This window comes from Podarcis pityusensis (assembly GCF_964106645.2).
Source record: "Podarcis pityusensis genome assembly, chromosome: 2".
In the NCBI taxonomy this organism is placed as follows: Eukaryota; Metazoa; Chordata; class Lepidosauria; order Squamata; family Lacertidae; genus Podarcis; species Podarcis pityusensis.
The window spans coordinates 109,804,657-109,825,999 of record NC_138029.1 but is presented as its reverse complement, the minus strand read 5'-3'; the positions used below and the strand labels follow the sequence as shown (position 1 = coordinate 109,825,999).

The 21,343-nt window shown below is 46.6% G+C and overlaps 1 long non-coding RNA gene across 2 annotated transcripts; it reads left to right on the top strand.

Moving 5' to 3' along the window:
• LOC308470166 lies at positions 1-20,836 on the top strand. Of its 2 annotated transcripts, none has more exons than XR_013982209.1 (3): positions 1-198; positions 18,232-18,339; positions 19,656-20,836. It is a non-coding gene; the product is annotated as an uncharacterized lncRNA (long non-coding RNA). The 2 variants fall into 2 exon arrangements; XR_013982210.1 differs by lacking the exon at positions 1-198 and adding an exon at positions 16,004-16,289.
• Positions 20,837-21,343: the final 507 nt, after the last annotated feature.

Sequence of the window (21,343 nt, the reverse complement as noted above, 5' to 3'; positions counted from 1 at the left end):
CCCGGCTCCTGAAATCGAGCAGCGTGTTCCTGTCTGCCCTGGAAACCTGCGGTTTCTCAGCTGCTAGGCTTTGAAAGCTGTCTCTCCATACAAAAGGCATTCCAATGGAGCAGAGCTTGTTTCTTGGTAATCAAAGGCCACGTCTGCTTCAGGTCTGGCTACTTACATTCTGTGTTCTGCTTTGCCTCAGGACTGGAGGTAAGTATTGCCTCCATCCCCCATCCCAGAAGAGGCGAAAGAAGAATAAACCACTGTTTTAGATAGGTTGACTCTATTAGTAGCAGGAGAGATATACTTTGGGGTGGTAGGGAGGAAATGCCTTCTGCCATAAGTTTGCAATAATTTAGTGTTATGGTACATGCTTTCATGCAGAAAGCCCCAGGTTAATCTGTTAGCATCTCCAGTCCAAAGGTTTCAGGAAAAGAGGGTGGGACATCCTGAGACTCTGGGAACAATAATGGGGCAAAATGGACAGGTAGCTTGAAATGCTGGAAGGCAGCTCTGTATGTATGTAGGAGTTAATCAGGCTGCCCGACGCCTGGTATATGTGTAGTGGTGGTGTTGTGGTCTAAACCACTGAGCATCTTAGGTTTGCCGATTGGAAGGTTGGCGGTTTAAATCCTTGTGGTGGGTTGAGCTCCCATTGCTCTGTCCAAGGTGTTGCCAACCTAGCAGTTTAAAAACACACCAGTGCAAGTAGATAAATAGGGCTGAGCTTAGAGCTCATTGCAGGACAGAGTTAAGCTTCCATTGAGGGAGAAAGCTGCTTTTCTTCTGGGAGCGCCATCTTTGGAAAAAAGAGTCTGGGTGGAATGTGTTGCTAGATTAAGGGCACAGGAGCATGCTATGAATCTGCATAGAGTTTTCTCATCCTCAGAGGTGTAAATTTTGTCCGACTTTCCATGGGGAAAAGAATCCTACCTCTCTAGGATCTATTCTGACAGCTGTGTGTGCCCACAGCGTTTTGGTGGGTTGGGATATTGAAAATCTTTTGGTCCCATCCCAAATTAAAGAAAGGGGTCTCGCTTGGTACTATGCTTTGCAGTACATCCAGGAAAGAGAATTGATATAAATGAGGGAAGTGGTAGGAGTCCCCGGGCTTCAGACTCCTTGTCTACCTCCTAATGAAGCCCCAGATTTGGTGACCGATGGGTGAAGGTGATGCTTTCATGGATAAACAGTAAAACAAATTTTTGTGCCTCCTACAGCAGATGCTGTAAAATGCAGAAAATGCATGCCAACAGGTCATGACAAGGCATGTGGATCAAAGGCGAAGACATGTGAGGGGCCATTCTGTGTAATGACAGAAAGATTGTCAGGTAAGGAGGCTTTTCTGTCTATGTTCCTCCTTTTTTATGATGTGACTAGGATTTGCCTCTTCTGTGCTCTGGTAACCTCTTCATTTCTCTGATGAAAATGGGAATATCCCATTCCACAATGGTAATTATACTATTTATACCGCACACATCTTACTGGGTTGCCCCAGCCACTCTGGGCAGCTTCCAACATGCATAAAAACATAATAAAACATTAAACATTTTTTAAATAAAAAAAATCTTCCCCATATAGGATTGCCTTCAGATTGCTTGGGAGTCCTCCATACCCTCCAACATTTCTCCAATGAAAATAGGCACATCCTAAGATAAAGTGGGGCATTCCAGAATCAAATCAGAAACCGGCTTCTCTAAATCAGGGACGTCCCTAGGAAATAGGGACACTAGTGTCCGCTAGTTTAGACTACTGCAGTGCATTATACGTGGCGCTGCCTTTGAAGACAATTAGGAAAATGCAGCTGGTCCAGAATTCAGTGTGGGGATGTTTAGGATAGTTGGCAAGGAAATGTTTCTTAAGTATTATCCTTCCTTTGCTCATGCTAGTGAGTGATGTAGCAGAGCAAATCCCCTTCTGTACTCATGGAAGCTAGTTGATAGATTCCTTTGAATCTCTACAAACTGACTAACCCAATGTGGTTTGCTCAGATGGATTATTTCTGGTGTCTCCTTTTCTCCCTCTTAAAATACAATAAATACTCACAAGTCTGACTTTAAAAGTATAACAATAAGTTTACTCACAAGTTGTTCACAGTACACATCCTGGAAGGCAGCCTTTAAGCTTCAGGTTACAAACATACAACGTGGCTTACATCCTTTGTGAGGATGGGCACAAGTGCTGCTGGCTGAGAGCCAGCAGCCAACAAAATGGAGGGGACTGAACTGAGAGTTGAATCGAACAAAACTGAGACAAAATGGCTGCTTGACTCTCCCCATAAACAGTACTGACCTCCTGGACCCTGCAATCATCCTCTGAGGCCCTTCTCTGTGTGGTTCCTCTACAGGAAATCTGGAGGGTGGCAATACGAGAACGATCCATTTCTGAAGTGGCCCCCTATTTGTGGAATGCTCTTGCCAGAGAGGCTCTCCTGGCACCATCAATATACAGTGGTACCTCGGGTTAAGTACTTAATTCGTTCCGGAGGTTCTTAACATGAAACTGTTCTTAACCTGAAGCACCACTTTAGCTAATGGGGCCTCCTGCTGCTGCTGCGCCGACGAAGCATGATTTCTGTTCTCATCCTGAAGCAAAGTTCTTAACCTGAAGCACTATTTCTGGGTTAGTGGAGTCTGTAACCTGAAGTGTATGTAACCTGAAGCGTATGTAACCCGAGGTACCACTGTATAACTTTAGACGCCATGTAAAAACATCCCACTCCTCCCAGACCTTTGGCTAATTAAAAAATCTATGAATTTAAAAATGTGGGAGGGGGTATTGTTTTCGTTCGTTAATATGCTATGTATGTTTGTGTTTTTATATTGTAAGGCACTCAGTGATCTTTGGACAAAGGGTGGTATAGAGAGTTAATAAAGAATGAGAATGAGTATAAGAACAAGAATAAGAATAATCATGAGCAGATCAGGATGAATGCTCAATAAATGGAAGAGCCCAAAGTTTTGCTAGTTCATAATAAAATTACTGTATATAATAAATTTACTACAGCAGTTCTGATTTTCTGGTCAGGCTCTGAATTCTCTTGGTAATGTAAGGAGTAACATCTTTTACCAAACTGGTTCATGAACAAATTGACAGAGCTGTCCTTTCCTTGTCAAATATTGTGCATTGCTTGACAAGTGCAAAGTTGCAGCAGCAATATGAGAAACACTGGGCATTTCCAACGAATGGAGCATTAGAAAGCTTTCCCCCCAACTCCATTTTGAACACATGGATTCAATTTTGCAGCTGGGGAGATTCCTGGACATATCACTGCAAGACTGACTGTGCAACAGTCTTTCAGCAGAACTGGAAGAGCTGCTTCATTAGAGTCTTGAATGCCAGCTATATTTTTACATCAAGCCATATTACGTAGAGGGACTTTGCTTAAGAAGATGAAATGTTGGAGAGGGACAGGAAAAGTGAGGTTTCTGCTTCAAGGAACTAACTGGCATGTCACTTGGAAAGTAGCCTATTTTTCAGTCTGAAGGAAAGGTATTTGGGATTTATCCTAGACAACAGTGGTGGAGATTCTGAGATTTAAGGATTTGTTTTATTTAGACATGTATTTTGCATATGTTTTAGCTTTATTTTATTTTAATGTTGACACTTTAGTAATTTTAGAAGGGGGGGATAAGTTTTAGGTATGCATTTGTCAGTGGAGCTTAAAATGGAATTTCAATGTGCTGTGAGCTTTGTCTTTTCTTTTCGTATGAACTATGTGTTAGGATTGTCCTACTCATGTGTAGGACCCTGGTAGAGACACAGGCCCGACTGGCATGTTCTCTCCCTCCTGGTCTGTCGGGAGCTTCAAAAGCTTTCTCCGGCCCGAACATCACCATACCAAGTGGCATTAGCACGCTTAGGAACAGCAGGGTGTTAGCAGTTTGCTTAACAAACTCAGTAGCACAGCATTTTGGCTAAACTACTTTTATTTACAGATAATACACTTGGAGCATTCTGACTTAGCTCCTTCCTCTTTCTCATCAGACAGAAAAGAGAAAGAACAAAGGACAATAGTCCCACATCACGGAAACACAGTAACATACACATCCTGTCTCTGTCACTTCCCACACTGTGGAATGAAAACATACACCGTCATGTGATAGAAAACAATCCCATGACTGCAAACATGGAGCAGGAATCCTAACACTATGGACTCCACTCACCAGTTAGCATCAGCATAAGCACTTCTCTTTCTCTCGCCAGGTCAAAACCAAAACTTGAAGATCATGAAATTCTGTGGCAAAGCTGAGAATAAAAAGCTCTGTGGAACAGAAACGAAAAAGGGAGATAAACTTAAAGTACATTGCTGTGAAACCGACTTCTGTTTTGACTGATTTTACTGTTGTATTCTTGTATTGTTTTAACCCATCCAGAAACCTCATGGTAAAGGGTGGGTAGCCAATCTTTCTCCTTCTCTTTCACTTTCTCCTTTGAAAGACATAATATTAGAACATTTCATATCCTTTGCTTTTGATGGATGCCTGGTCTTCCTCCTGCAAACACAGAAAACACAGAAAAAACACAGAGCAAACACAGAAAAGCAACAAACCCCACCCCGAGACTGTGATTCTACCACTGCAACCACTAGTACACTACTCACAGTAATGGAAATAACAATAACACTAATAATAATAAATTTGTTCCCCACTCATCTTAAATGTGTAGCCCCAGACATCTGTTTACCCCATTTTATGTACCCCCTTCGGCTCATGCTCCTGGTTTGAAATCCTGCTCTTCATCAGCCTGCCAAATGGGCCAATTGCAGGCTGGTGTGGAGAGGGAACAATCAGGATTCCCACAGGTCCGCTCCTGGGGGATTTAAAACAGCCCACGCCAGCCCCCGATGTCCAGCATTTCTTCATTGGATCAACCCACCCATTTTGCATGTGCAAATTGAATTGACCTTGCAATGGCTGCGGTGGTCACTGTATTGTTGGTGCCGGGTAGGAATTTGTCTACCTGGGGAATTGGCTATGACCTGGAGGTTTTGCCTACCCTGTAGCAATTGTCACAACTTTGGCGGTTTAGGCGTTGGGTAACCTTAACCTTGGTTGGAGGGGGGGTTGTACTCTGGCCTTCCCCTCCAGAAATAGGGTATGTGATGGAGTTGCTTCTGTCCATTTGCCCAGAAGGGGGTAGGGGCTTGGGCCTGTCCATCAGATTCTCAATTCATCTCTTCCTGAAGCTCATGGAACCCCTCTGTTCTTCCCAACCCCTCCTTGGTTGGAGAGCTTGAATATTCTCTTTTCACTTTCCTGAACATTGCCATGTAATTGGAACGTAGCAAAGCTTTTAAGTAATTTGGACTGGTGGGAGTTCTAGGTGGCCAATCAAGATAGAGTTCAATAATGATAGTTAAAATTACTGCTAGTTTTGCATGCAGGAAAAAATGTGAGAATAATAGCTTGCAATATTTGTTGTACCTTACGCAACAATTCTTTCCTTCAATAAAGTTTAAAAATGAAGTTGTGGTCTGTGTTCTATTTTGGTTCCTGTGTAATTTTTGTATCTTGATCACACAAGAAATCACTGTACCTTATATTTTCTGTTCCTGCCTATTTTAAAAGTATGGGCCACATCCCATGCTTTGCAACAGACTTCTGTGCTCAGCAGCACTTCCTCTCACCCTCCTGCTTTCCCTCCAGCTTCCGGCAAGCACAGACAAAAATACAACAATGCAGATCCTCCATTCTGCACAACACTCTTACATCATATATGGCAGTCTTCAAATAGAATCCCAAACATAAATCACATGAGCCCAGTCAGCATCTGGAAACATTAACATAACCATAGCATGTTAGTCTGTTTCTCCAAGTTTTTGCACTCAGATTCCAAAATAAAAGGGCCTCAGTCAACTGACTAACCAGCCAACCTTCCACCTCTCGCCAGTTAAAAGCAGCAGCTCCTATTGGATGCTATATGGCTCCAAGAAATATGGAGGTGGCCTGAAAACCTTTTCATGGGATTGCAGGAATCAGAGTCTGTCTTGCAAGTCTGCTATCTCTCAGCTGGCTCCCTTAGTACCACTTTCTCGGTACACAAAGGACTTTCCAACAGGGCAAGTCTTCTGTCTGAGTGATTGGGGGCCAGGCTTGCTCAGACCTGCCGGTTTGCACTCTGTTTTGCTTTGCCTCATGTCTGGACTATTTCTGCTGCCATGTTGGAAAGAATCAGCGCCTGCCTGGAGGAATACTTTTTTAATAATAATAATTTATTATTTGTACCCCGCCCATCTGGCTGGGTTTCCCCAGCCACTCTGGGCAGCTTCCATAGAAACCAAAAATACACTAAAATATCATCCATTAAAAACTTCCCCGAGCAGGGCTGCCTTAAGATGTCTTCTGAATGTCAGGTAGTTATTTATCGCTTTGACATCTGATGGGAGGGCATTCCACAGGGTGGGCGCCACTACCGAGAAGGCCCTCTGCCTGGTTCCCTGTAGCTTTGCTTCTCGCAATGAGGGAACCGCCAGAAGGCCCTCAGCGCTGGACCTCAGCATCCGGGCAGAACGATGGGGGTGGACACGCTCCTTCAGATATACTGGGCCGAGGCCGTTTAGGGCATTAAAGGTCAACACCAGCACTTTGAATTGTACTCAGAAACGTACTGGGAGCCAATGTAGGTCTTTCAAGACCGGTGTTATGTGGTCTCAGCGGCCGCCCCCAGTCACCAGTCTAGCTGCCGCATTCTGAATTAGTTGTAGTTTCCGAGTCACCTTCAAAGGTAGCCCCACGTAGAGCGCATTGCAGTAGTCCAAGCGGGAGAAAACTAGAGCATGCACCACTCTGGCGAGACAGTCCTTGGGCAGGTAGGGTCTCAGCCTGCGTACCAGGTGGAGTTGGCAGACAGCTGCCCTGGATACAGAATTGACCTGCGCCTCCATGGACAGCTGTGAGTCCAAAATGACTCCCAGGCTGCGCACCTGGTCCTTCAGGGGCACAGTTACCCTATTCAGGACCAGGGAGTCCTCCACACTAGCCCGCCCCCTGTCCCCCAAAAACTGTACTTCTGTCTTGTCAGGATTCAACTTCAATCCATTAGCCGCCATCCATCCTCCAACCCCTTCCAGGCACTCACACAGGACCTTCACCGCCTTCACTGGTTCTGATTTGAAAGAGAGGTAGAGCTGGGTATCATCTGCATATTGATGAACACCCAGTCCAAACCCCCTGATGATCTCTCCCAGCGACTTCATATAGATGTTAAAAAGCATGGGGGAGAGGACGGAACCCTGAGGCACCCCACAAGTGAGGGCCCAGGGGTCTGAACACTCATTCCCCACCACCAGTTTCTGAACACGGCCCAGGAGGAAGGAGCGAAACCACTGTATAACAGTGCCCCCAGCTCCCAGCCCCTCTAGACGGTCCAGAAGGATGTTATGGTCGATTGTATCAAAGGCCGCTGAGAGATCCAGCAGAACTAGGAAACAACTCTCACCTTTGTCCCTAGCTCGCCGGAGATCATCAACCAGCACGACCAAGGCAGTTTCAGTCCCATGATGAGGCCTGAATCCCGATTGGAAGGGATCCAAATGGTCCGCATCCTCCAGGCGTGCCTGGAGTTGTTCAGCAACCACGCGTTCAATCACCTTGCCCAACAATGGAAGATTTGAGACTGGGCGATAGTTGGCCATACTGGCCGGGTCTAAAGATGGTTTTTTAAGAAGCAGTTTAATGACCGCCTCTTTCAGCGGATCTGGGAATGTTCCCTCACGGAGGGAAGCATTCACCACCCCGCAGAGCCCATCGCCCAGCCCTTCCCGGCTTGCTTTTATTAGCCAGGATGGGCAAGGATCAAGGAGACAGGTGGTTGCTTTCACGCGTCCAAGCAGCCTGTCCACATCCTCGGAGGTAATGGATTGAAATTGATTCCATGCAACTTGACCAAACAGAGCTCTAGCACTCTCCCGCCCCAGCCCTGCTCCCACTGTGGTGTCTAGCTCCTTCCGAATATGAGTGATTTTATCTGCAAAAAACTTTGCAAAATCGTTGCAGGAGATCTTGGGGTCTTTACAAGGCCCCGGTGGTAAAGGTGGTTCCGTTAAATTGCGAACCACCTGAAAGAGTCTCCTGCTACTATTTTCTGCAGATGCAATAGAGGCGGTGAAGAAAGTCTTCTTCGCCGTCGCTATCGCCACTTGGTAGGCTCGACGTTGAACTCTAACCTGTGTCCGGTCAGATTCAGAGTGAGTTTTCTGCCACCGACGCTCTAGCTGTCTCAGTGATTGTTTCATCGCCCTCAGCTCCAAAGAAAACCACGGGGCTGTCCGGGCTCCATGCAATCGGAGAGGGCGCTTCGGAGCCAAACAGTCGACAGCCCTGGTTAACTCCGCATTCCAGCGGGCCACCAGGGAATCAGCTGAAAGGCCATCAACATGGGATAAAGCATCCCCTACCACTCTCTGGAAACCATTTGGATCCATTAAGTGGCGGGGGCGGACCATCTGAATTGGTCCCACCTCCCTGCAGAGGGGAAGGGTCGCGGAGAAGTCCAGTTGCACCAGGAAGTGATCTGACCATGGCACTTCTTTTGTTTCACTTTTACTTAGTGTCAGATCACCCACGTCACTAGAGGTGAACACCAGGTCTAAGGCATGTCCATGACTATGAGTTGGGCCAAACTTATTCAGGGACAGCCCCATGGAGGCCATGCTTTCCACGAAGTCCCGAGCAGCCCCTTGTAAGGTCGTGTCGGCATGGATGTTAAAATCCTCTAGGACAACCAAACTAGGTGTCTCCAGGAGAAAATCCACCATGACCTGAAGCAGCTCGGACAGGGAATCCTTGGTGCAGCGAGGAGGTCGGTACACCAAAAGGAATCCTGTACTGCCCCTATTGCCCAACTTCCAGAACATGCACTCAGAAAACTGGATCTTGCCAGTAGGACGCCTGGTGCAAGCTAGTGACTTCCTAAAAATCACTGCAACCCCCCCTCCCCGCCCACATGACCTGGGTTGCTGTGCGTAAGAGAAACCTGGTGGTCAAGCAGCGGCAAGGACAGGCCCATCTGCTTCCTCCAACCAGGTCTCTGTCACTCATGCCAGGTCAAATCCTCCATCCACAATCAGGTCGTGGAAGGCAGTGGTTTTATTCATCATTGACCTGGCATTACACAGCAACACTTTCAGGTCATGTGGGTTTCCCCTGTTGATTCCAGTATCCATCCGGTCAAGGCCAGACCCAGAGGCAGGGATAGTCTTCAAACAACGACTAAACCTGCCTCCTCGGTAATGACATGGTCCGGTCTTAGCGTAACTCCGCCTCCTGCCCATGATCACTGAGATCGGATGTCCCAGTGCTTCCCCCCCGTGGAACTTGTCTCAGCCATTGTGTTGGCTGGGGCCCCACTCCCAGGCAGCCCTGATCCCGCCCCTTAAAAACAAAACACAAACTATACAGAACCAATAAAACAACAGCAACAACAAAAGGAACAGAACAATTATACTAAAATTAATCCCCAACCAAATATCCATCCCACCCACCCACCCCCAACAAAGAAAAAAAGGGAAAAAAGAAATAAAAATGTAAATTGCCACCGACTGCTTGAGGACATTTTAAAGCACATTAACCACTTGGAACAGGGAAGCAATGGCAGAACACTTCCCACACTTCCCCAAAAGTTTGTTCCAAATAAGGGCCTGGGCCACGCCCCCTGGGCCAGTTGGAAAAGGCCTTGGAAGGGAGCAGGCCCTGCAGTCCTCCCCACAGCCGATGGTCCAAGGCCTCACCGCAGCAGGAGTCCCTTTATAGCTGGGAGAGAGGGCCTGGGCCACGCCCCCTGGGCCAGTTGGAGAAGGCCCTGGAAGGGAGCAGGCCCTGCAGTCCTCACCCAGCCGATGGTCCAAGGCCTCACCGCAGCAGGAGTCCCTTTATAGCTGGGAGAGAGGGCCTGGGCCACGCCCCCTGGACCAGTTGGAAAAGGCCCTGGAAGGGAGCAGACCCTGCAGTCCTCACCCAGCCGATGGTCAAATTGGGCAAATGCCAGGGACCCATTGGGGCAAATATGCTCTGGCACCACTCTATTGCTTTGATGATGATGATGATGATGATGATGATGATGATGATGATAAATCCCTTCCACAAGCTCCTTAAGTGCATGTCTGACTACATTTAGCTTTCTCTTGCCTCTGTTGCATGAAACCCAGAAGGACATCAATCAATTTCCCCCAGTTGGTGAGGACCAGGTCCAAGATAGGTGATTCTCTTGTTGCTTCTTCCACCTTCTGGGTAATGAAATTGTCAGTGAGGCAATGGAGGAATTTGTCAGACCTTACATTCTTGGCAGCGTTTGAGGTCCAACAGATATCGGGGAAGATGAAGTCTCCCATAGTTACTACATCTCTCCTTTATGAATGTTTGGTGATATGGTCTAGGAAAGCATCATCCAAGTCTTCAGACTGGCTTGGCGTTCTATAGCAAACATCCATGGTAAGGTCACTGTTGTTTCTCTCTAGTGCAATTTTTACCCATATCCTCATAATCAGCTTTCCATGCTCCAGTGTGTACATTTTTTACATATAATGCTGCTACTCCTCCCTTCCTGTTTGGTCTATTCCTTTTGTTTTGTTTTTTATAACTATTATATTGGTTTTTACCATTTTTTTCAAACATAACATCATTATTGTATAACAAGAACAAGAACATTTGGCTATATAAGCCTGAGACTTCCCTTCCCCTCGGCTAATGGTCTATTCCTTTTGAACAGGTTATACCTGTCAATTCCTATGCTCCACTCATGAGACTCATCCCAATAGGTTTCAGTAATGCCTACCAGGTAATATTTGCCATCCTGTATTAAAAGATCTGCCTGGGACACGGGTGGCGCTGTGGGTTAAACCACAGAGCCTAGGACTTGCCGATCGCATGGTCGGCGGTTCGAATCCCCGCGGCGGGGTGCGCTCCCGTTGCTCGGTCCCAGCGCCTGCCAACCTAGCAGTTCAAAAGCACCCCCGGGTGCAAGTAGATAAATAGGGACCGCTTACTAGCGGGAAGGTAAACGGCGTTTCCGTGTGCGGCTCTGGCTCGCCAGAGCAGCTTCGTCACGCTGGCCACGTGACCTGGAAGTGTCTGCGGACAGCGCTGGCTCCCGGCCTCTAGAGTGAGATGAGCGCACAACCCTAGAGTCTATCAAGACTGGCCCATACGGGCAGGGGTACCTTTACCTTTACCTTTATTAAAAGCTCCAATTTATCTTGCTTGTTTCCTATACTCTGTGCATTAGTATAGAGACAACTAAGACCATTAGTCATTCCCTCCAGCGGCTTCCTTCTTTTGCTTGCTTGCCCTTTAGTAGGTTTCTGTTTCCTGTGCATCCATGAAGCACCAGCACCCAGCATCAGTTGTTCTTTGTCATCTGTAAAGTTGTTTCCCTACTTCTCAGGATCAAGTTTAAAGCTCTCCTGATCAAGTTCGTGAGGCTCTTAGCAAACACATTCTTGTGAGGTGCAGTCTATCTCTTGCCATAAATCCTTCTTCAAGGAAGCAGAAATCACAGTCCAAGAAGCCACACCCATGTTGTGGGTGTAATGTACCTTGATTTCAGTAAGGCTTTTCACAAAGTCCCCAGTGATAGTTTTGTGGAGAAGTTGGGAAGATGTGGACTAGGTGATACTACTGTTAGGTGAATTTGTAGCTGGCTGATTGACTAAGCCTAAAGAACACTTACCAATATTTTGATTTCCCTGGGCAAGATAAAGCGATTTAACAATTTTAAGAAGCAACTTTTTTATTATTCTTTCTGGTTATGGGATCACTGGGAACAGCAAAAACTTACTATTGTAGCAGAAGGGGGATTCACATATACCCTTTAGTTCTGGGAAAATATGCCCCTAAGCCCTGATTGGCTGTGGAAAAATCTACTCTGCCATCAGGTGCTCATAGAAGCCTGGGACATTCTGTGTAGCCCATTTTGATTTGTCTGAAAAATCAGTACATTATGCACCTAACATCTTAAGGAACTACTACCCACATCTTTGTTGCTCTTCAGTGCTACCCCAGCATATTCACAGAGGCTTCACGTGGGTGGCGCTGTGGTCTAAACCACGAAACCTCTTGGGCTTGCTGATCAGAAGGTCGGCGGTTCCAATCCGCATGACGGGGTGAGCTCCCATTGCTCTGTCCCAGCTCCTGCCAACCTAGCAATTTGAAAGCATGGCAGTGTAATCTCACTGTATACAAGTTGTACAAGTGACAATAAAGTATTTCAATTCAGTGCAAGTAGATAAATAGTTACTGATGTAGCCGGCAGGTAAATGGGGTTTCCATGCACTCTGGTTTCCGTCACAGTATCCTGGTGCTCCAGAAGCTGTTTAGTCATACAGACCACATGACCCGGAAAACTGTCCACGGACAAATGTCGGTTCCCTCGGCCTGAAAGCAAGATGAGTGCCGCAACCCCCAAGTCACCTTTGACTGCACTTAACTGTCCAGGGGTCCTTTACCTTTTACCTTTGCACCGTTCAAGCTCAACAGCATGAGAGAAGAAACCAAGAAGGTTTCTCTTAGCCTTATATAATAGAGGTCTTGTTAACTGAGAGAAACAGGTGTTCCTTCCACGTTAGATATTATCAGGTGGCCACAGAGGTCTGGGACATTCTGTACAACATTTGGCTATTCCCTCAGTCCATCAGAATTTATCCTAACAATCAGCACATTATGCCCCTGTCAGGGGTTCAGGGACAGAGGCACAGGGTAGGCAGGAGATGGAGAGCGATGGGGATGAATCCCAGGACAGCGAGGAAGAGGATGACAATGACTCAAGAGATTCCATGAGTCTTTCCAGCGGATCAGAGGATTCCCAGAAGGGGGCGCCGGTGGTCAAGGCCAGGGGAGCCCCAGGGGGGACGTGTCAGGAGCAGGGGGCCAGCGGGGGATCCCAAAGTGGCAGCTGGGCGTCAGGACCAGCCTCCCCGCCAGAGTGCAGCGAAGGGGGTGGAGGTTCCAGTGTATCAGGGGAAGCAGCTCCGGCAGCAGAGAAGGGAGGGAGGTCGGAGCAAGCCACCCTCCCGGAAGGGGAGGGGAGTAGTGAAGGGAGTAGTGTAACTGTCAAAAGGAAGGTTAGAGGTTGGGCGCGCGTGCCAAGTTCAAATGTGGAGGCGCGCGGAAGTACAGGGAGCCCGGAGGAGGAGCCAGGTCCCAAAGCCCGCAGGAGGGGGGAAGAGCAATCTGGGGATTCCGCGTCAGGGGAATCCAGGAGGGGCGAAACCCCAGCGGGCAGGAAGACCCTGCGGAAAAGGAAAGAGAGGAAGAGGTGGAGCAGCGCAAGCCTCTTAAACTGGTGCAGGGGAGGGACTGACTCAGAGGGGACTTCAACAGTCTAAGGGTAACAGACGTGGGGCTGCGCGCCTCGGATGTGAAGCAAACAATGAACTCCAATAAATACCTTTGTATATAAGAAGAACTTGGTGTTGGTCTTTTGTGAGCTGAGACCTGAGGCAGCCCTGACAGCCCCCAATACTGAAAGGCAGCCACTCCCCACATCTTTCTTGTTGCTCAGAGACACCCCAGCATGTTGCCAGAGTCACCTGAGGATCGGGTCCGCCCTATGCCTCAGGGGAGATAAAAGCCAGCCAGCCCCAGCCCCAAGTTGCGGGAGCAACATTGTTGGTTGTCAGTTCCAGCCTGATCCCTGACCTGCTTCCCTGCCGGAGCTCCTGACCTCACCCGACACCCTGCCCTACACCCAGCTTCGACTTCTATGGACTGCCTTCATATTGCACCTTCGACCTCAGACTGGACTCGGACCTCGTCTCTCGGTTAGCCCCTGGGACCAGCACAACTGGTCTTGAAAGACCTACATTGGCTCCCAGTATGTTTCCGAGCACAATTCAAAGTGTTGGTGCTGACCTTTAAAGCCCTAAACGGCCTCAGTCCAGTATATCGGAAGGAGCATCTCCACCCCCATTGTTCTGCCCGCACACTGAGGTGCAGTGCCAAGGGCCTTCTGGTGGTTCGCTCACTGCGAGAAGCCAAGTTACAGGGAACCAGGCAGAGGGCCTTCTCCGATGTGGCTCCCACCCTGTGGAAGCCCCCCCCCCCACCATATGTCAAAGAGAACAACAACCACCAGACTTTTAGAAGACATCTGAAGGCAGCCCTGTTTAGGGAAGCTTTTAAAGTTTGATGCATTACTGTATTTTAATATTTTGTTGGAAGCCGCCCAGAGTGGCAGCCAGATGGGTGAGGTATAAATAATAATAAAGCATTATTATTATTATTATTATTATTATTATTATTAATCTGCAGGCTGGTTGAGAGTTGCCTGCTCGGCACATTGTACTATTACAATTGAAACCTGGAGCCGGACAGAAAACCCTCATAAGATAGCATCAGGCATCCGTTGAGGTCTGCGACATTCTGTACAGCATGCAGCTGATTTCTCAGCCCATTTGGTTTTGTCCTAACAACCAGCACTTTATGCCTGAAAGGGCAGAAGACAACCATCGTCTTCACTCTCCGCTGCCCATCCGAGTGACCCAAGGATGTTGCCAGAAACAGGTGTTCCTTCCACGTTAGATATTATCAAGTGGCTACAGAGGTCCGGGACATTCTGTACAACATTTGGCTATTCCGTCAGTCCATCGGGATTTAGCCTAACAATCAGCTCATTTTACCCCCAATACTGAAAGGCAGCCACTCGCCTCATCTTTGTTGTTCCTCAGACACCCCAGCATGTTGCCAGAGGCTTCTGGTACCCACCAACCCCATCAGGATCAGGTGCCCTGAGATGCTAATAAGCTTCCTATTGGCTTTATATAATGGCTATGTTGAACCTAGTTCCTCAAGCCAAGCAACTTGTTGTTTTTCAGAAGCTGACCTGTTGCCACTAGTTATTACCAGATTTTCCTATCCAGAGCAAGATTGGGTTTTCTAACAAGGGGCATCCTGGCTATAGCAGTCAAAAGTCAGAGTACAGATTTCAGCTTCTGCCCATAGTTCTCTCAACTGCAACACTTGAGCTACTCCCCTGCAAGTGAAGAGTTGCCATTCATTCCAATCAGAGGAAAGGCAATCAATGCACTTGGGAACAGTGGTAGCAAAACTTGCCCTTCAGCTGATGGTGGTAAATTACCACACAAATCAACTGATAACTTGTTAAACTGGCATCTATAAGCAATGCTGTGGAGCCACAAAAATCCATGAGGAGGCAAACTAATGACATGGGCTCACCTGCTTTGATTTCCGGGTCCTATGTCTTTGAACATGGTCTAAGATGGATGCAATATTAAAGGACCATGGGAAGTGAAGGACACGAGGCAGGAGTTGGTAATGCAGGTGAGCTGTGCATAAGCAAGCTGCCAGCTAGCTCTGCCGAAGCTCTTTTTATTAGCACAATATGCAAAACCAGTTAGATAGATTTTGGACTGTGACCTTTACACGTCTTCCAATCCTGAGATCGAGGGGTGGTACAAAGTTATTTTGGCACCTGTTTCCACTGCGTCATTTCCCCTTGAACCATGTATGACGAAGGAGACAAAGGTCACAGACAGGGCACAGCAGACCACTAAGAGAGCAAAGGTTAGATAGAGGGCATGATGTTCAGACAGCTGTGGCTTTGTCTGCGGGTGGAAGTGTGCTCCACACCCGGCAGGTGGAAGTGTGCATCCCACCCGGTGATCATTCCTTCACCATGTATCACTCACGGAAGGTGGACAGAGAAACATACTTGTGCACACCTTTCATACTGCTGTGAGCAGCAACAGAATAAAAAAGTGAGCTCCTTCTAACAGAACTTTCTCGCAATATGGATGATCAAGCCAGAATGCAGGCTATATGAGAATTGGCTGCTCAGAACGTCTTCGTGTCACAATTGAAACCCAGAGCTGAACAGGAAACCCAATGAAAGGAGCAAGCAATTCTTCCACAAAAGATGAGATAGGGACGTTCTGTGCAGAATTCAGCTGATCCCTCAGCCCATTTGGATTTGTCCTAACAACCAGCACTTTGTGCCTGAAATGGCCCAAGGCAACCACTGCCTTCATCCTTGCTATTCTTCACTGTCAACCCAGGATATTGCCAAAGGCTCCTTGGACCTTTAAAGGCCACCAGGATGAGGCAAGAAGCCAAGAGGGTTCCTCCCAGCCTTATATAATGGATGTCTTGAACTCGGCTCCTCAAACTGCGCAGTGTGTTCTTGTCTGCCCTGAAAGCCTGCGATTTCTCAGCTGCTAGGCTTTGAAAGCTGTCTCCATACAAAAGGCATTCCAATGGAGCAGAGCTTGTTTCTTGGTCATCAAAGGCCACGTCTGCTTCAGGTCTGGCTACTTACATTTTGTGTTCTGCTTTGCTTCAGGACTGGAGGTAAGTATGGTCCCCACTTCCTGTCCCTGAACAGGTGAAGCAAGAATAAGCCACTCTTCTACATAGGTTGAATCTATGAGCAACCCGGGGGGGGGTGTACTTTGGGGCAAGAGTGGAATATATGCCTCCTTTAGTGGGGTTGTGATATTTCAGTGTTAGAGCTCTTGCCTTCCGTGAAGAAAGCCCCAAGTTAATCCCTTACCTACCATCTCCAGTTGAACGTTTCAGTGAGAAGATCGTGGCGTATCCTGATAATGGGGCAAAATAGACAAGGCAGTTCCCTATGTTTGTAGAAGTGAATCAAATCACCCACCTCTTGTTGCATGTGTATAGTTGGAGAGATTTAGGGCTCATGCACACTGCTGCTCACCCTGTGCTTTTGAGGCAAGGGCCAAGGGGTTTTCCATTTCCCCCCACCACTTTCTTCAGGAAAACTCGCTACTTTCGGCTGAATCCAAACAAACGTCAATCCACAGAAAACCCGACTGATGATTGCTTCGATTATTCTTTTTTTTTAAGAATAATTTTTTATTAACCGACCAATCACATCAAATCAAACCAAATTACATAAATTCCAAATTACACAGCCGAATTTTAAATTTTTGTTGGGTGTACCCATATTTCAAGTTCCGAAGGGGATCCAATCAACTTCTTGCTTCTTACTGCTGTTTTAATGTCCACAAATCTAACCTTATGATGTTCACAGTACTATCCAGTCCTTTCTTATTGTTTTTCCACATCTCTTGTTGTTATTTTCATATATTTTTCCTTTCTCTTTGTGACCTCTGATAGACTCCACAAGCTGGTTAGAACAGTTTGTAATCCTGCGTGGATATTTTTTTTTTTTATCCAGTAGCCATATCCAGACGTTTTCCATGTAACATCACTTCCATACATCAAAACACTCTTAGTGTCATTAATCTTCACCAATCTGCCTCCTTTCTCAAAACCTCTGAGGAGATTCACCAGGAATGCAGTCTGAAAACAAGTCCGTTCTTCCTCCCGGCTATAAATCCTTTGGCAAGATGGCAACTCCGAATTAATTGCTGCGCCATTCCAAAAGCTCTTATTGCTTCTCGATCTCCATAAAGCATACTTTTGGTTAAAGTTTATCTCCACACAGACCTTAATCATCCTGCTTGGGTCAGTTCAACCGACAATTCTAATGAGGAGGGGTTCTTGTAAATCACATAGAAGGAAAGTAAAAAAGGTCCCCCCCCCCATTCAGTCCCATTGTCAACATACCCAGCCTTTGGTGTATCTTCATCGTAAAATATTCCTGTTTCTCCGACCCGTCGTCTTCTTTCGCAGAGGTCACTTAAATTAGCAGACTTCACTCCCCTTCTTCAATATGTGCATTTGCTTCTTTTGTAATTAATTATTCCAAATTGCTGCAGCTAGTGCGCGATCAGAGACAGCGTCCAGGAGAGCCGAGGTCCACACGGGGACATTCTGCCTAGGGCCCTCACCCCCTTCTTTCGAATTAGGGGGTGATTTATGGGCACAGCAGGCAAGGGCAGTGTTCCCCATTTCCTTGGGGCAACAAGGGAGGCTGCCTACTCCCATAACAGCCTCTTAATTACCCCGTGTGGGTCGGAGAGATGGTATTGTCGGCCATCTTCCAATGCGCCCCTAGTGGCCCCCCAATGATTACTTCGATTCAGAGTGTACCATCTTCAAGAAAGAAGGTCCAGCTGTCTAGGCGGAAGGTGTTGCTAGTCTCAGGCCACAGGAGCGTGCTACAAATTTGCATACAATTTCCATCTCTTAATATATACACAGAGATGCAAATTTTGTCTGACTGTCCACGGGAAAAAAGATTATACCATTTCTGTTCTGGGGTCTCTTCTGACAGCGATGTGTGCTGATAGGAATCTTGGTGGGTTAGGGCACTGAATATCAATTGGTCCTTCCACCAGTGAAATACTGTCTCTTACAACAGATGCTGTGAAATGCAGAAGATGCATGATAAAAGGTCCTGGCAAGCCATGCCTACCGAATGATATGACATGTGAGGCATCATTCTGTATGATGTCAGAAACCTTTTCAGGTAAGGAGACTCTCCTGTTGACGTTCCTCCTTTTTTTATGGTGGGCCTCAGTGTAGAAAAGAAAGTCCTTGTACCATACTTGTGTCCTTGTGTGAGTGTCTGGAGGCAGTTGGGGGATGGATGGCTCAATAAATGGAAGAGCCCAAAGTTTCTCTAGGGAATACCATATTGGCATGAATATAAGCCGCACCCAGAATGGAAGGGGGGGGAGAGAAAAAAGACAATACTCAGGCTGCTTCCTGGGGGGAGCTGCACCGCTTTGCTGGCAGCCTTCCCCCTCCTTTCTGGTGGCTTGGGGAAGGCTTGGGAGCGGTGGGCAGGCAGTGCGCCATTGCCCCGCACTTCCGGGCTGCTTTCTGAGGGGAGCTGCACCACTTTGCCAGTGGTGTAAGGTCACGAATATAAGCCGCACTTTAACTTTCACTGTTGGAATTTGGGGGGCGGGGAATGAGGTTTATATTTGGGGAAATGCTGTAATAAATTTAGTACAACAGTTCGAATTTTCTGGTCAGGCTCTGAATTCATTTGGTAATGTAAGCTGTAAAATCTTTTACCAAAGCAGTCAATGAGCAATTGACAGAGCTGTCCCTTTCCTCATCAACATGGTGCATGATGCGTAGCGTATTGTCACATGACAGTGCATTGGTTGGCAAGTGCAAAGTCTCAGCAGCAATACGAAAAAGACCAAGCATTTCCAATGAAAATGGAGCATTAGAGAGCTTTTCCCCCAACTCCATTTTGAACACATGGATTCAGTTGTGAAGCTGGGGAGATTCGTGGACATATCACTGCAAGGCAGACTGTGCAACAGTCTTCCAGCAGTAATGGAAGAGTTACCTCATTAAAGTCTTGAATGCCAGCTATATTCTGATATTAAGCCACATTACGTAGAGGGACCTTGCTTAAGAAGATGAAATGTTGGAGAGGGACAGGAAAAGTAAGGTTTCTGCATCACGGAACTGGCATGTCACTTGGAAAGTGGCCTATTTCTCAGTCTGAAGGGAAAATATTTGGGATTTATCCTTGACAACAATGGTGGAGTTTCTGAGATTTAAGGGTTTGTTTTATTTAGACATATATTTTGCATATGCTTTAACCTACTTTTATTTTAATGTTGACACTTAAGTAGCTTTAGCAAAATAAATTCAAATGTCTGTTTTAAGTATACTTTTCAAGATTGAGTTCAAAATGTAAAGTATAGTTGGAAGAGGAGTAACCTTTGTCCTCTCTTTTGGTATGGATTTTGGACTAATACAATAAAATTATCTTCATTGACTGGTTAATCTCAACAAAGATACTTCTCTATCTCTCTCCAGCTGAAACTGGTGAATTGGTGAAAGCCTTCAAAGACTGTGGCCCTGATCATATGAAAAGGGCATGTGGAGTGGAAGTATCAGGTGCAACGAAAATGAAAACGTCGTGCTGTGAAACTGACTTATGTTTTGACTGATTTTACTATTCTGATCCTAAATTGCTCCTCCTTCCTGTTCCAGAGAAGAGGACCACCCCTTTGTGCCTACTCATTTATGCATTCCTTCACTGTAACTTCTCCCCGCAAAAGTGTACAATTGACTTCCGCAAGGGGGTGGGATGGGATGTTCCTTGATGAGTTCATAGACACCTACCAAGCAGTGCTTTACACTGTCTACTCTTACCTTCCCCACACCTGACCTCATATGAAGTCAGGCGTAGGGTGGATGTGGGCTGGGGTGGGGGTCTTCTGAAATAGCCTCTTGTGCCAAATGGGGAAGATCAGAATGCTTCCTTATGCCCAGAGGCCAGAGTTCCCCTCCCTTGCTAGAACTGGGCAAATCACATAAAATTTTATCCAAAACATTCGCTTGTGGTTGGGATAGTGATGAGATTCATTAAACAAGAGGGCGAACTTGGATGGTCTCTGCATGCTCGTGAGCAAAACCATCTGCCTCAAGTCATAGGACAGTTTTCTATCTTAGTCTGTTCTCTGTCTGAGTCTCATGATTCTCTGCAAACTCTGAATGATCATGAGTCCCATTCCTAGAGAGGGATCGTACATTTGGCATAACAGGCATCTGCCCTAATTCTGACAGGACCCTGATGATTTATCAGCTCTTAACCATGTTCTTAGAACATCTCATTCCACACAGTCAGTCAAGATGGTTGGGGGGAGTCTGGAACCACTTCTATTTGGACTCTCCTGCGTCCTGTCCATCAGATTCTCAATTCATCTCTTCCTGGAGCTCATGGAACCCCTCTGTTCTTCCCAACCCCTCCTTGGTTGGAGAGTTCAAATGTTCTCTTTTCTCTTTCCTGAACATTGCAATTTAACTGGAACATAGCAAAGCTTTTAAGTAGTGTGGACTGGTGGGAGTTCTAGGTGGCCAATCACGATAGAGTTCGATAATAATAGTTAAAACGATTGCTAGTTTTGCATGCAGAAATAACGTGAGAGTAATACCTTGTAATATTGTTTTATCAGATGCTTCAATGGTTACTTTCAATAAAGTTTGCAAGTGAACTTGTGGTCTATATTTTGCTTCCAGTCTGACATCTGGCTTCAAAATGGTGTCCAAATGTATGCAAACACAGGCAAAAATCAAGAAGGTTCCTCCCAGCCTCATATAATAAGTGTCTTGTGAATTGGAAGGAACAGGCATTCTTTTCACATAAGATAGTACAGTGGTACCTCAGTTGAAGTACTTAATTCATCCCGGAGGTCCGTACTTAACCTGAAACTGTTCTTAACCTGAAGCACCACTTTAGCTAAGGGGCCTCCTGCTGCAGCTGCGCCGCCGGAGCACGATTTCTGTTCTCATCCTGAAGCAAAGTTCTTAACCTGAAGCACTATTTCTGGGTTAGTGGAGTCTGTAACCTGAAGCGTATGTAACCTGAAGCGTATGTAACCCGAGGTACCACTGTATCAGGTGGGCATGGAGGTCTAGGACACTATGTTCAACATTGGTCCCTCCGCCCATTAGGATTTTGGCTAACAATCAGTATACCAGTACACCAAATAGCCGAAGAG